This window comes from Capra hircus, chromosome 5 (assembly GCF_001704415.2).
Source record: "Capra hircus breed San Clemente chromosome 5, ASM170441v1, whole genome shotgun sequence".
Taxonomy (NCBI): domain Eukaryota; kingdom Metazoa; phylum Chordata; class Mammalia; order Artiodactyla; family Bovidae; genus Capra; species Capra hircus.
This window is the reverse complement of record NC_030812.1, coordinates 99,902,817-99,918,932: the sequence shown is the minus strand read 5'-3', so window position 1 is coordinate 99,918,932 and position 16,116 is coordinate 99,902,817. Positions and strand designations below refer to the sequence as shown.

General features: G+C 42.8%; 1 pseudogene; it reads left to right on the top strand.

Moving 5' to 3' along the window:
- Positions 8,855 to 10,609, top strand: LOC102178434 (annotated as a pseudogene).

Below are 16,116 nucleotides of genomic sequence, written 5' to 3'. Positions count from 1 at the left end.
CTCAGATTATCACTCCCCCATTTTATACATGTGGTCTGAGTATATGAGTAAAGGAGGGTTGATCAATTAAGCTTGTCCCAAATTTTATGCAAATTAGGATGCCTTATTTCTTAAAGTCACCATGTAGGAAATCAGGTAGCTAGTGAAGACAGTGAGGCCAACCCTGTAGGTCCTTTCTCACTTTTCAGTGAATTTCATACAATTAAAAAATCCATACGATCCATTCATATCATCTTGTGAATAAGTGTTTCTTTCATGAATGTATAAAAGTCTATTTTTGAAGATGGTTTAATTATAGTTAAAAAGAAATAGCTTAATAATTTCTCACTGGAGGCCGTCTGTTTTCATACCAGAAACAGTCAGAGGCAGAAGAAAATAGCTCAGAGTAACACAACTCTGTAATTTTAGTGTACAATCATTTTTGAACCATCATATTTATTAATTTTTGGCCACACCTTGAAACATGTGGGAACTTACTTCCCCAATCGGGGATCAAACCTGTGCCATTTGCAGTGGAAGCATGGAGTCTTAACAACTGTACCACCAGGGAAGTCCCACACTATCATTTTTATACTTAATGTACTGACATAGTCAAGAACAAAGGGACATGAAAGAGCAAAAGAGCTAAAACCTCTAATAAACACAAGATCACTAGGACCCTAAGCCTTAACTGTTGGCACTAATCATTTTGAGAGCCACAACCAACATGAAACCTGGATTAAGATTAAAAAATGATAGGCCCTTGAAATTGCTTTCTCCTACCCAGTGACTTTCATCAAATTACACTACAAGTGCTGGTGGCGCTAGTTGTAAAGAAACTGCCTGCTAACGCAGGAGATGCCAGACACTCGGGAGACCAGGGTTTGATCCCTGGGTGGGGAAGATCCCCTGAAGGAGGAAATGGCAACACACGCCACTATTCTTGCCTGGGAAATCCCATAGACAGAGGAGCCTGGCGAGCTACAATCCATGGGGCTGCAAGAGTCTGATATGACTGAGTGACTAAGCACTTGCTCAGTACAACTAACCAGGGATAACATCATCTCACACTGTCAAGCTCTCACGTGTGGCTTTTAACCTACTCTTACAGCACAAGTCCTCCTTCCCACCCAGCACCACAGAACTGTATCTTCATGTCTAACCTGCGTGGACTGGTTAAGGCTTTCCTATAAATGAACTGCAGGATTCTCACTGCTTGCGCAACCATTCACCATAACTCATACTATTGAAACTGCCAGGAATGGGACACTGGACGACAGAAACATGGCGAAAAAAGTTCTCATCCTGAGCATAAGCCAGTGGACGCCACCTTCTTGAAGCGTGTTCAGTTCAGTTCACTCGCTCAGTCATGTCTGACTCTTTGAGACCCCGTGGACTGCAGCACGCCAGGTTTCTCTGTCCATCACCAACTCCCAGAGCTTGCTCAAACTCATGTCCATCCAGTAGGTGATGCCATCCAGCCATCTTATCCTCTGTCATCCCCTTCTCCTCCTGCCCCCAATCCTTCCCAGCATCAGAGTCTTTTCCAATGAGTCAACTCTTCTCATGAGGTGGCCAAAGTACTGGAGTTTCAGCTTCAGCGTCAGTCCTTCCAATGAACACCCAGCACTGATCTCCTTTAGAATGGACTGGTTGGATCTCCTTGCAGTCCAAGGGACTCTCAAGAGTCTTCTCCAACACCACAGTTCAAAAGCATCAATTCTTCAGCGCTCAGCTTTCTTCACAGTCCAACTCTCACATCTATACATGACCACTGGAAAAACCATAGCCTTGACCAGACGGACCTTAGTCGGCAAAGTAATATCTCTGCTTTTGAATATGCTATCTAGGTTGGTCATAACTTTTCTTCCAAGGAGTAAGCATCTTTTAATTTCATGGCTGCAGTCATCATCTGCAGTGATTTTGGAGCCCAGAAAAATAAAGTCTGACACTGTTTCCACTGTTTCCCCATCTATTTCCCATGAAGTGATGGGACCAGATACCATGATCTTGGTTTTCTGAATGTTGAGACTTAAGCCAACTTTTTCACGCTCCACTTTCACTTTCATCAAGAGGCTTTTTAGTTCCTCTTCACTTTCTGCCATGAGGGTGGTGTCATCTGCATATCTGAGGTGATTGATATTTCTCCCGGCAATCTTGATTCCAGCTTGTGCTTCTTCCAGCCCAGCGTTTCTCATGATGTACTCTGCGTATAAGTTAAATAAGCAGGGTGACAATATACAGCCTTGACCTACTCCTTTTCCTATTTGGAACCAGTCTGTTGTTCCATGTCCAGTTCTAACTGCTGCTTCCTGACCTGCATACAGATTTCTTAAGAGGCAAGTCAGGTGGGCTGGTATTCCCATCTCTTTAAGAATTTTTCACAGTTTATTGTGATCCACACAGTCAAAGGCTTTGGCATAGTCAATAAAGCAGAAATACATGTTTTTCTGGAACTCTCTTGCTTTCTCCATGATCCAGCGGATGTTGGCAATTTGATCTCTGGTTCCTCTGCCTTTTCTAAAACCAGCTTGAACATCTGGAAGTTCATGGTTCAAGTACTGCTGAAGCCTGGCTTGGAGAATTTTGAGCATTACTTTACTAGTGTGTGAGATGAGTGCAATTGTGCAGTAGTTTGAGCATTCTTTGGCATTGCTTTTCTTTGGGATTAGAGTGAAAACTGACCTTTTCCAATCCTGTGGGCACTGATGAGTTTTCCATATTTGCTGGCATATTGAGTGCAGCACTTTCATAGCATCATCTTTCAGGATTTGAAATAGCTCAACTGGAATTCCATCACCTCCACTAGCTTTGTTCGTAGCGATGCTTTCTAAGGTCCACTTGGCTTCCATTCCAGGATGTCTGGCTCTAGGTGAGTGATCACACCATCATGATTATCTGAGTAGTGAAGATCTTTTTTGTACAGTTCTTCTGTGTATTCTTGCCACCTCTTCTTAATATCTTCTGCTTTTGTTAGGCCCATACCATTTCTGCCCTTTATCGAGCCCATCTTTGCATGAAATGTTCCCTTGGTATCTCTAATTTTCTTGAAGAGACCTCTAGTCTTTCCCATTCTGTTGTTTTCCTTGACACAGAATAGGTTATTATGTAATCACTAAAACTTATCCAACTCTACGTGACCCCATGGATGAGCCTGCCAGGCTCCTTTGTCCATGGGATTTTCAGGCAAGAATACTGGAGTGGGTTGCCATTCCCTTCTCTAGGGGATCTTCCTGACCCAGGGATCGAACCCAAGTCTTCTGCACTGCAGGCAGATTCTTTACTGTCTGAGCCACCAGGGGAACCTAATACTTTGAAAAATATTTAGTAAGAGGACAATATTCTTTTTTGCCCCATAAATAATTTTGAATGGATAAATTATTTAATAGTGAGAGATCAGGAAGGCTTCTCAATGGGAGTTTACAGATATGTGAGGGTAGAAAATAAAGCATTGTGTGAAATAATTCCAGTGGTTGGGAATCTGCCTGCCAATGCAGGAGACATGGGTTCGGGAAGATTCCACATACCTCAGGGCAAGTAAGCCTGTGTCTACTACAGGGAGCCCACACTCTGACACTACGGAAGCCCACGCACAGCTAGAGAGTCCAGGTGCTGCAACGAAATATTCTTCATGACACAGCAAGAATCCTGTGTGCCGCAACTAAGATCTGACACAGGCAAACAAACATTTGCTTGTTTTAAGACAAACCTGGGAGATTCCATTAACCCTCACACGCTAATCCCAAACCCCTGATCGTCTTCTCCAACCTCTGACTCCAGTCTCATTTCTGGTCACATGCCTTGTGACTAAAAGTACTTGAAAAGAAACCAGAAGAAGATGAGAGAACAAGTCTTGCTTTTAATCTGGAGAAATAACTTTCTAGGCAGAGCAAACAGCACGTGCGAAGGCCTAAACTGGGATGGTGCCTGGCTTGTTAGCTGAACAGCAAAGCATCCAGAGAGGATGGAGCAGAGTGAGTGAAAGAAAGTGGTTTTGGGTTTTGTTTTAATTTTTTATTGGAGTATAGTTGATTTAGAATGTTGTGCTAATTTCTGCTCTACACCAAAGTGAGACAGTTATACATATACCCAGTCCTCCTTAGATTCCATTTCCATATAGATCATTACAGAGTATTGAATAGACATCCCTGTGCTATACATCAGGTTCTTTTTAGTTACCTATTTTGTATATATTAGTGTATATATGTCAATCCCAATCTCCTAATTTATCCCTCCCCCCACCTTTGGTAACCATAAATTTCTTTTCTATGTCTGTGACTCAATTTCTGTTTTGTAAATAGGTTCATCTGCACGTTTTTGTTTTTTGGTTTTTTTTAGATTTCATGTATTAGCAATATCATATATTTGTCTTTCTCTGTCTGACCTACTTCACTCATTATGACAGTTTCTAGGTCCATCCATATCATTGCAAATGGCACTGTTTTGTTCTTTTTTATGGCTGAGCAATATTCCATCATATATATGCCCTACATCTTCGTTATTCATTCCTCTGTCAATGGACATTTATGAATAGGTTGCTTACATGTCCCAGTTATTGTGAACAGTGCAGCAATGATCATGCAGGAACACATATCCTTTCAAATTATGTTTTTATTCAGATATATACTCAGGAGTGGGCTTATCGGGTCATATGCAGGAAGGAAAGTGTTAACAGAAGTTAGAAACAGCAAGGGGCCAAGTTAGATTTTCTTCTCACAAGTTGAGCTTGGACCAAGAGAAAGGAGAGGAGTCAGAAATACTAAGGCTCTTGACTCAATCAAAAGGACTAATGGAATCGGCTTTACTTAAGCTGTGAGGCCTGAGAGGGTCAGGGCTGGACGTCAGGATTGAGGCGGGGAGTTTTAAGTTTGACTTATGACCTGTGAGACACTCAATCAGGGATACTGAGCTGGGACTTTGGATATACAAGGCTGAAGATTCAAATCCAGATCTAATCACTGTGTGGGTGGTAAAAAAAAATCATCATGATTAGATTTTCATGCCTGGACAGTATATATAGGATTGCAGAGCTCTGGAGATGTCACCTGGCAAGACGCAGTAGGTTCACAGTCGGAGAGAGGAAGAGAGAAGGAGAAGAAGCAAAGAACACTTGGAAGGAGCGGCCACTGACAAAGAGGGAATCTCAGGAGAAGACTGGGTCCTGGGAGCCCTGAGAAGAAAGCCTTTCAAGGTGGACAGAGCCCCAGATATTCCAAGTAAGAGAGGGCTGGGAAATGATCACTAGATTTTTGCAATGTTAAGATCATGGATTTGTGACTTTCACAGGGTGGGTGTCTATGTAGGTTGGAAGTGAGGCTTGATTGGGGTAAATTAAAGAGAGAATGTGCAGGAAAAAAAGATCACCACACAGCAAAGATAAAGAACCTTTTAAAAGAGTTTTCCTATAAAAGAAATGTTAAAAATGGGGTGATAGCAAAAGAGTCTTGTGATATTCAATGGAGTTTTGTTTTTTCCTCCCAAACCTGGTAATAATTAGTTTGTTTATATGGTGGATGGAAATGACAGAGGAGACTAATATAACCAATCATATTAGTTATATTAAATGACAGTTAAAACTAATTATTTGAATCCTACAAATTTGAAGTTGCGATTTTTAAAATATAATTGTTAGCTTATTCAAATATAAATAATTGTTTCATATGCCTAAGCAATTTAGTTGAAATCTGGTCTATACTCCTGGACTGTGTGAGCACTTTAAAAAACTGGACACAATGTCCAAACCATACAATTCACTCTTCTAAAGTATAAAATTCAGTAGTTTGTTAGCATATTCACAATGCTGTACAGCCACCCCACTATCTAATTCCAGAGCATTTCATCACTCTAAAAGGAGTCTATTAGCAGACACTTTCCATCCCGCCCCACACTATTTCCTGACAACCTGTAATTGATTTTGTATCTCTACAAATTTGCCCGTGCTGACTGTTTCATTTAAGTGGATGATATAATTTATGACCTCTTGTACCGGGATTCTTTCACTTTGCAACTTTTCAAGATTCATCCATGCTGAACACGAGTTAGTATTTTATTCCTCTTCATGACTAGGTAACATTCCACTGTATACCATGCTTTGTTCGTCCATTCATCAGTTGATGGACATTTGGGTGTTTCTACCTTGTGGCCATTATGAGTAACATTGCTACACTCACCTGAAAAGTATTTTGTGTGGAGCTAGGTTGTCATTTCTCTTGCATATGCGATCTGAAAGGCCTGGCTGAGCCATAGGGCTTCTCAGGTGGCTCAGTTGGTAAAGAATCTGCCTGCAATATAGGAGACTGGGGTTAAATTCCTGGGTGGGGAAGATCTCCTGGAGAAGGAAATGGCAGTACTCTTGCCTGGAGAAATTCATGGACAGAGGAGCCTGGTGGGCTTTAGTCCATGGGGTCACAAGAGTCGGACACAACTCCTTATATGGCAACTCTATGTTTAACTTTTAGAAACAGTTTTTTCAGCCTCTTTTGAGATGGTAATATGGTTTTTGTCCCTTATTCTATTGACATGTTACATTGATTGTTTTTAATAAATCTAATCAACCTCACAATTCTGATACAAATTCTGCTGAGTCGTGGTGTATAATCCTTACCTTGCCTGATTCAGATTGTGGGAGTTTTGTTTAAGATTTTTTCCCCTGTATTCATAAAGGATATTAGTAGCTTTCTTGGGATTCCCCTGTGTGGCTCAGGCATCAAGGTGTGGTTTTGTGGAAACTTGGAGGGTATAGCTATATTTCAGGTATTTTTTGATGCAATTACAATCTGTATCAACTGACTTTAAAGAAGCAAGATGATCCTTGATAAACCAATTAGCCTGATCTAATTAACAAAGGCTTTAAGAGTTGAGTTGAGGTTTCCCTAAAGAGAATACATTCTGTCTGTGGAGAGTAGCATCCTTGGTACCAAACAATGCCAGTCTGCCTTTTCTGAGGTTGCCCCAAGGATCTCAGGCTTGCCTAGACCGTTCCCTCAGTCGTGTAAGCCAATTCCTTGTGAGAAATCTCATAATACACATCTCCTATGGTTTCGGTTTCTGTAGTAGGACCCTAACTGATAACACAGGATAATGAATACTGGCCTCTTAGAGTGAGCTGGAAGTCTTTCTTGCTCTTCTGTACTTGGGGAGAGTTTGTGAAAGGTTTAACTATTATTTGAATGTTAGTAGAATTTCCCAGGGAAGCCCTCTGATTATGTGAATAATCATCGGGTCTGTTTTTCAATTTAAGAAACTTATTCTACTCTGTTAATCTGATTTATCTCAAATATAGCTGGGATGTCATTTCATGTTGGTGTGTATTGTCCTACTTCACACATATTTTTTTTCGGTTCAGTCCAGTCGCTCAGTTGTGTCCGACTCTTTGCGACCCCATGAATAGCAAGCCAGGCCTCCCGGTTCATCACCAACTCCTGGAGTCCACCCAACCACATGTCCATCGAGTCGGTGATGCCATCCAGTCCTCTCATCCTCTGTCATCCCCTTCTCCTCCTGCCCACAATCCTTCCCAACATTTGGGTCTTTTCCAATGAGTTAACTCTTCGCACGAGGTGGCCAAAGTACTGGAGTTTCAGGTTTTTTGGGTTTTTTTTTTCCCACTGCATGTTATTCCACCGTATAATACTGAGGGCTTTTAGTTTGGCAGAGCTGAGTCTGGATCCTAACCACAAATCTTACCAGCAGTGTGAGTTTGAACTGCTCTTTTTCTTATTTTTCAGGAGCTGGGATAAACTGCGGATCAACCCGCAACTGAGGAGCTTGTGTGCTCCGTGTGGTCCTCCTGTTCCCCAAAGGCCACATCCCTGTAAGTCACCAAGCCTTTTGTTTTTGGTTCTCTTCTGTCTCCCCTCATGTAAGCCTTCATCTTTGAAAATCTGCTGAAGAAAGTGAATGAAACACTCGCTCAGTCCTCTATTCCCCCTCACTTCCCACTCCCTAAAGCCCACACCCACTGCCAGCCTAACGAACACCTGCCCACCTAGTGCCCCTTGTCCCCGGTGGCTCCTCTCTAGCCATTCTCCCTTGACAGGCACAATCTTTTTCAAAGAAAACCATTTTCTGTTACTTTTCCATGCAAACTTACCTTTGTTTTTAGTGAAAAACCTAAACCTTTCACTGTACATACAGACAATTGCCTGGTACACAGAAAAGTGCTCAAAGTATAGTGAAGTGAATAAATATGTAATACGAAGAAAACAAAAATAACAAAATTGATTTTAAAAGTCCAAATTGAATGGACGATTCATTGAAAGAAAAGGTATAGCAATAGTATAAAAAATAAGAACTATTTGAGCATAGTAACTAGTTTTGAGTCAAAGTTGATTAAGGATTACTGATTACTCTCTAGAGTGTCAGAGCTAAAAGACACAGGTGATTAATCTTTGAGAGAGTATATTAGTTGTCTGGAGAAAGTAAAGTTTTTCCAAATTTTTGAAAATAGTAATTTTATCGGAGTATAAATTTAACACGTGATCATTATAGAGAAGCATCTCAACTGGCCAATGAAATGACCTCTGGAACATCAGACTGCAATTCCAAGAGTAGACAGAAGAAACTTGCCCTCCTATGATCTAATCAGTAAATTCATATTCCTATCAAGAAACATCCATCTGGTGACTCTGTGATAGTCCAGTGGCTAAGACTCTGTGCTCCCAACTCAGGGGGCCAGGGTTCATTACCTGGGTAGGGAACTAGGTCCTGCATGCCCCAACTAAGACCCGGTACAGCCAAATAGAAAAACTAATAAACACTTTTGAAAAAAGAAACATCAGTTTTACATACCAAAGCCTTGAAAAGAAGAGAGAGGTGGCCATAATCCTGTTATCCCTTCCTAAACAGGCAGCTTCGGAAGAGTCCAGTGGGGGCCATGCCTGGCGCCACCAGGAGCATGGACCAGGATGACTTCGGGAGCCCTGCCGAGTGGGGTGACCAGCAGCCAGAAGATGGTGTGCTGGGAGAAGAAGACGCTCAGGTCCAGCAAGAATGCCTGCGGAAATTTTCTACCCCAGATTATATCATGGAACCCTCTGTCTTCAACACTTTGATGAGATATTTCCAGGCAGGAGGATCTCCAGAGGAGGTGATCCACCTCTTATCAGACAACTACACAGCTGTGGCCCAGACCATCAACCTGCTGGCCCAGTGGCTCATTCAGACCGGGGTGGAACCAGTGCAGGTTCAGGAAACTGTGGAAAACCACTTGAAGAACTTAGTGATGCAACACTTTGACCCCCGCAAAGCAGATTCTATCTTTACAAACGAAGGGGCGACCCCCGCCTGGCTGGAACAAATGATTGCACATCCCACCTGGAGGGATCTTGTTTACCGGCTGATGGAAGTGCACCCAGACTGTCTGATGCTGAAATTCACGGTCAAGCTCATTTCTGATGCAGGATACCAAGGCGAGATCACTGGTGTGGTGGCAGCCTGCCAGCAGCTGGAAGTGTTCTCTAGAGTTCTCGGGAGCTCTCTAGCTACCATTTTGGATGGAGGAGAAGCCCACCTTGCAGAAAATCTGCCTCAGTTTTCTAAGATGGTGTGCCACGGGGAGCACACGTATCTGCTGGCTCAGGTCCTGATGGCCGTGCTGGCCCAGGAAGGCCAGCGGGGTGGGGCAGTGCGCAGGGTCGCACAGGAGGTCCAGCGCTTTGCCCAGGAGAGTGGCCACGATGCCAGTCGCATCCCACTTGCCCTGGGCAGAGCTGCCTCCTACCCCAGGCTGTGCCAGGCCTTGGGGGCCATGCTGTCCAAGGGGGCCCTGAATCCAGCTGACATCACCGTTCTCTACAACCTATTTGTTACCAGCAAGGACCCGCCTCCTGTCGAGCTCATCCGGGTGCCCGCCTTCCTGGACCTGTTCATGCAATCGCTCTTTAAACCCGGGGCCAGGATTAACCCAGACCACAAGCACAAGTATATCCATCTCTTGGCCTACGCGGCCAGTGTGGTGGAGATCTGGAAGAAGAACAAACGCCTGAGCATCAGTCAAGATGAGCTGACGGCAACGGCGAAGGCTATTGAAACTGTTCACAGTTTGTGCTGTGCTGAGAACACAGGGGCAAGCGAGCTCCTGGCCGAACTGGGCACCCTCTATAGGTGCATCAGATTTCCAGTGGTGGCGGTGGGTGTGCTGACGTGGGTGGACTGGACCGTGTCGAAGCCCACGTTCTTTGAACAGCACACCCACCCCACTCTGGTGCCCCTGGCCCTGCTGGACGAGGTCAGCACCTACCATCCCCTCCTGCACCCCCATGTCTTGCAACTTCTGATCAAGCTCTTGGAGACCAAGTACCCTGAGCTAGATGCCATGAAGCAGCTTGAGGTGAAGAAGACCCTCCTGGACAGGATGGTGCACCTGCTGAGTCGCGGCCATGTGCTCCCCGTGGTTGCCTACATCCGCAGGTGTCTGGAGAAGCTGGACACTGACCTGTCTCTCATCCGCTACTTTGTGACCGAGGTGCTGGATATGATCATCCCTCCCTACACCTCTGACTTTGTGAGGCTTTTCCTGCCCATCCTGGAAAACGACAGCATTGCTAGCACCCTGAAAAGGGTGGGTGAACATGACCCTGTGATGGAGTTCATAGCTCACTGCCAGTCTAACTTCATGCTGCTGGACTGAGTCAGAGCAACCCCAAACCCACAGCAGAACATTCCAGCAGACCCACTGTGGAGAATCCTTTTGCAGAAGCTACTGGTGAAGAGAGGCCCAGTCAACACCTTGAAAACGGGTTCTAGTAGCAGGAGGTAGAGAACTTTTGTTAGAAAAAAAAAAAAAGGAATGTTAGCAATCTTAACAAAGTTAACTTAGCTTTTTTCACAAGACCTGATTGTTTACTCCATATTACTGTAATTGCTTTAATTTTCCAAGAACAAATAAAAGTCTTTGTACAGTTGGAAAGTGTACATTCTGGTGTTGGCTTTCTACTGTGTAAATAAAGCACTTGGGTCCATAAAATAAATAACAAATAAAAAGTCAAACGACTTTTCAAGTTTTCAAGAAACACTGTCACCCCAGATTCAAGAGGCAGGATTAAATGTAAGTCCACCACCAGCATCAGAAACTCTACATGTAAAACTGAGCACATGCCATTGAACCCACTAATGCACCCAGACACTCAAGTCTCCGGGCAGGTAAACAAAGATTTTCAAGGAAGCATTTACTGTCTCTATTGTGAATTATCAGAAGACAATTATGACTCTATTTAATAACTGGAAAGATAATGTGGGAAAACAATGCTTTCAAATACATGGAAATTAGAGTCATTTTGACCAGTCCTGTGCTGGGATAGTGATCATCAAAACTTTAGTAATACAAATTCTTTGTACTTTACATTCTTTACCTGTTGATTTTTGTCATAAGCATTATTACTTGGCAACATGTATATCATAAGTAATACTCATTTTATTCTCTATATTTTGAACGAAATCAGAACAATGAAGTTCAAGTTACAAATTCACTAACTTTGATGTCTTTTTTTTCAACTTAGAGACATTGTAAGAAATAGAAAATTCAGTATTTACTTATAAGAGAATTTGAATGTGTTTCTACACCTTTAAGTAGCTTGGACTCTCACAAACAAGGTATAAGAGGTGTGGCCTCAGGAATTCCTTGGGAGCCTAGTGGTTAGGACTCCCTTCTCTTACTGGCAAGGCCACAGGTCCAATCTCTGGTCAGAGAACTAAGATTCGGCAAGTCACTTGGTGCAGACAGGAAAATAAATTACTTAAGATGGCACTAGTGGTAATGCAGGAGACATAAGAGACGTGGGTTTGATCCCTCGGTTGGGAAGATCCCCTGGAGAAGGAAATGCCAACCCACTCCAGTATTCTTGCCTGGAGAATCCCATGGACAGAGGAGCCTGGCAAGCTACAGTGCATAGGGTCACACAGAGTCAGACACTACTGGGGCAACTTAGCACACAATTTTAAAAACATGCCATCTCAAAAGATTTATGTTTTCAAGTAATTTTTATGAATATATTAAATCTAATCAAAGTAAAATGAGGGGACTTCCCTGGTGGCACAGTGAATAAGGAAAAGAATCTGCCAATGCAGGGAACACATTCTATCCCCAGGAGGCTACCACATGCTGTGGAGCCACTAAGTCCGTGTACTACAACTACTGAGCCTACAAAAAATGTGCAGCTTGTAGAGAATTACATGTCAGTAAAAAAAAAAAAAAAGAGGTGAGTCTAAAGCAGAAGTCGTATAACATTACCAACACATGCTGTTACCTACACATTTCATCAGCTCATCTGTATGTCTCCTTTATCTTAGTCTGTTTCTCCAACCATCTTCCTGAATTTCCTTTATCCTTCCCTCAGTTTTATAGCTTTTTAAATCACATATTTATGCACCCTTCAATAATATTATTTGATTTTTGAAGATTATGTATTTCAAGACTTGCTCTTTTTACCCAAAATGATGCTTCTAAAATCAACCGAGTCCTTGAAAGTGAGAGTCGCTCAGTCATATCCAACTCTGTGACCCCATGCCAGGCTCCTCTGTCCATGGGGCTTCTCCAGGCAAGAATACTGGAGTGGGTAACTGTTGCCTTCTCCAGGGGATCTTCCTGATCCAGGGATTGAACTGGGGTCTCCTGTACTGCTGCTCAGCTTTAGCAGCTGAGCTACCAGGGAAGCCCCAACCAAGGACCCGAATTAACTTTAAATCATTAACTTCTTTTTGACTATATTATTCCCCCTTCTGATGTTTCAGACCATGAATGCTACCATATTCTTCCTCATGTCTCCTGATACACGTATGGAAGAAGGTCTCCATGTGTATATGAAGGATAAGAGAATGTATAATCTTACAAGACAGTGAAAACTTGTTTGACAAAGGATTTTCTTGATGGCCCAATATTAATACCTGCACTCCTAGTGCAGGGGGCCTGAGTTTGATCCCTGGTCAGGGAACCAGATCACCCATGCCACAGCTAAAGACCCACTGCATGCGTGGGTGCTAAGTCACTTCAGTCACGTCCAACTCCACGTGACCTTATGGACCGTAGCCCGCCAGGCTCCTCTGTCCATGGGATTCTCCAGGCAAGAAGATTGGAGTGGGTGGCCATTTCCTCCTCCAGGGGATCTTCCCAACCCAGGGGTTCGAACCTGCGTCTCCTACATCTCCTGCATTTTTCAGGGGGTGGAGAGGGGACTCTACCACTAGTGCCACCTGGGAAGCCCAAGGACCTGCTACAACCAAGTAAAAAAAAATTTATTTTAAAGAAAAATAACTCTCTCCTTTACTTAATGTGAAGCACAGGAGACAATTGTTTAAAAAAAAATTGTTTGCCAAACAAGTTGAATCAATTGACACTCCCACCAAAAACACACGAGAGTTCTTGTTAATCTACAGCTCTCTAACGGGCAGCACTCTTCGACTTCTTCATTTCTGCCTATCAAGTGGGTATAACATGGCAGCTCCTTCTTGTCTTCATCTTCATTTTTACTAAGGTTGGAATTCTTTTCAAAATATTAGCCATTCAGGTATTCTTCTGACTCCTAGGCCTCACGCACACATCTTTTACACATTTTTTAATAAGGATTGTTTTCCTTATTGATTTCTGGGAATCTTGTCTCAGACATTACAAATTTGTCAATATATTTTCTGCAGATTCATGACTTTTCTTTCCACTTCATTCCTGGGATCTTTGATGAATACCAGTTTTCAATTTTTATATAAAATTGATGAATCTTTTCCAGAAGCATTTATTATATAACTCATTACTTGCCACACTGGTCTGTAATTCTCCATTATCATACATTAAGATTAGATTATACACTTGGGTCTGTTTGTAGACATACTTATGGATTATAAATTTTTGTAAATACTGTATCATAATAGAAATAATTTTTTATATATCTCCTTATTTAAGGTTTTGTTTCTCTGCATCTTGATTAAATTAAATATATTTCATATGCCTGATGGAAATGTATTGTTTGGGGGTTTTTTATTGTTGTTTATACACTTTACCCACTTTACCACTGGGGTTCATTCTTGTGGTCCACTGATATCCAAGACAGGAAAGACAGCTACCTTAGTTCTAGGCACTGTCATCTCTGTAACCTTTGCAACAAGCAAATTCAGTTCAGTTCAGTTCAGTCGCTCAGTCGTGTCCGACTTTCTGCGACCCCATGAATCGCAGCATGCCAGGCCTCCCTGTCTATCGCCATCTCCCAGAGTTCACTCAAACACACGTCCATCAAGTTGGTGATGCCATCCAGCCATCTCATCCTCTGTCATCCCCTTTTCCTCTTGCCCCCAATCCCTCCCAGCATCAGAGTCATTTCTAATGAGTCAACTCTTCGCATGAGGTGGCCAAAGTATTGGAGTTTCAGCTTTAGGATCATTCCTTCCAAAGAATACCCAGGGTTGATCTCCTTTAGAATGGACTGGTTGAATCTCCTTGCAATCCAAGGGACTCTCAAGAGTCTTCTCCAACACCACAGTTCAAAAGCATCCATTCTTTGGTGCTCAGCTTTCTTCACAGTCCAACTCTCACATCCATACATGACCACTGGAAAAACCATAGCCTTGACTAGATGGACCTTTGTTGGCAAAGTAATGTCTCTGCTTTTCAATATACTATCTAGGTTGGTCATAACTTTTCTTCCAAGGAGTAAGCATCTTTTAATTTCATGGCTGCAATCACCATCTGCAGTGATTTTGGACACTGTTTCCACTATTTCCCCATCTATTTGCCATGAAGTAATGGGACCAGATGCCATGATCTTCGTTTTCTGAATGCTGAGCTTTAAGCCAACTTTTTCACTCTCCTCTTTCACTTTCATCAAGAGGCTTTTTAGTTCCTCTTCACTTTCTGCCATAAGGGTGGTGTCATCTGCATATCTGAGGTTATTGATTTTTCTCCTGGCAATCTTGATTCCAGCTGTGTTTCTTCCAGTCCAGCGTTTCTCATGATGTACACTGCATATACGTTAAATAAGCAGGGTGACAATATACAGTCTTGACGTACTCCTTTTCCTATTTGGAACCGGTCTGTTGTTCCATGTTCAGTTCTAACTGTTGCTTCCTGACCTGCATATAGGTTTCTCAAGAGGCAGGTCAGGTGGTCTGGTATTCCCATCTCTTTCAGCATTTTCCACAGTTTATTGTGATCCACACCATCAAAGGCTTTGGCATAGTCAATAAAGCAGAAATAGATGTTTTTCTGGAACTCTCTTGCTTTTTCGATGATCCAGCGGATGTTGGCAATTTGATCAGTGGTTCCTCTGCCTTTTCTAAAACCAGCTTGAACATCTGGAAGTTCACAGTTCACGTATTGCTGAAGCCTGACTTGGAGAATTTGGTCCCTTAATCTGCTTCATCCAATCTGTCTTCACCACAGTTTACCTCATCATTTACAAACCATCAGGGATGCCCAATAGCCTTAAATATTTAGCTCAGTTGGTAAAGAATCTGCCTGCAATGCAAGAGACCCCGATTTGATTCCAGGATCAGGAAGATCCCCTGGGGAAGGGATAGGCTATCCACTCCAGTATTCTCAGGCTTCCGTTATGGTTCAGCTGGTAAAGAATCTGCCTGCAATTTGGGAGACCTGAGTTCGATCCCTGGGTTGGGAAGATCCCCTGGAGAAGGAAAGGCTACCCACTCCAGTATTTTGGCCTGGAGAATTCCACGGACTGTATAGTCCATGGGGTGGCAAAGAGTCACATGCCACTTTCACTTTCTTTCTTTTCATATAATCCTTAGCCTGAATTGGAACATCTTCAGGTTCCTGGCTGGTCTCCAGCTTTGAAGAGTTCTCATCAGTTCTCTAATTTAAATTTTTCTTGATCACAGCCCAAGTTCAAACTTCCTGAAAGAGTCTATTAATGCTCACATTCTAATCCCAAATCCTTAACTGTCATCTCCATGCACTGCCTACTACAGTCTCATTTCTGGTCACTGCCTTGTCAATAAAAGTACTTGAAATCAGAAGAGAGTAAGAGAACAAGTCTTGCATTTCTCTGGAGATAAAACTTTGTAGGTAGAACGAACAGCAAGTGCAGAGGCTTCAGTTGGGCCCCACACTGGCTTGTTAACCGAAAAGCAAGGCAACTGAGGGATGGAGCAAAGTGAGTGCAGGAAAGTGCTTTTTCTTTTTTTCTAAGAACTTGC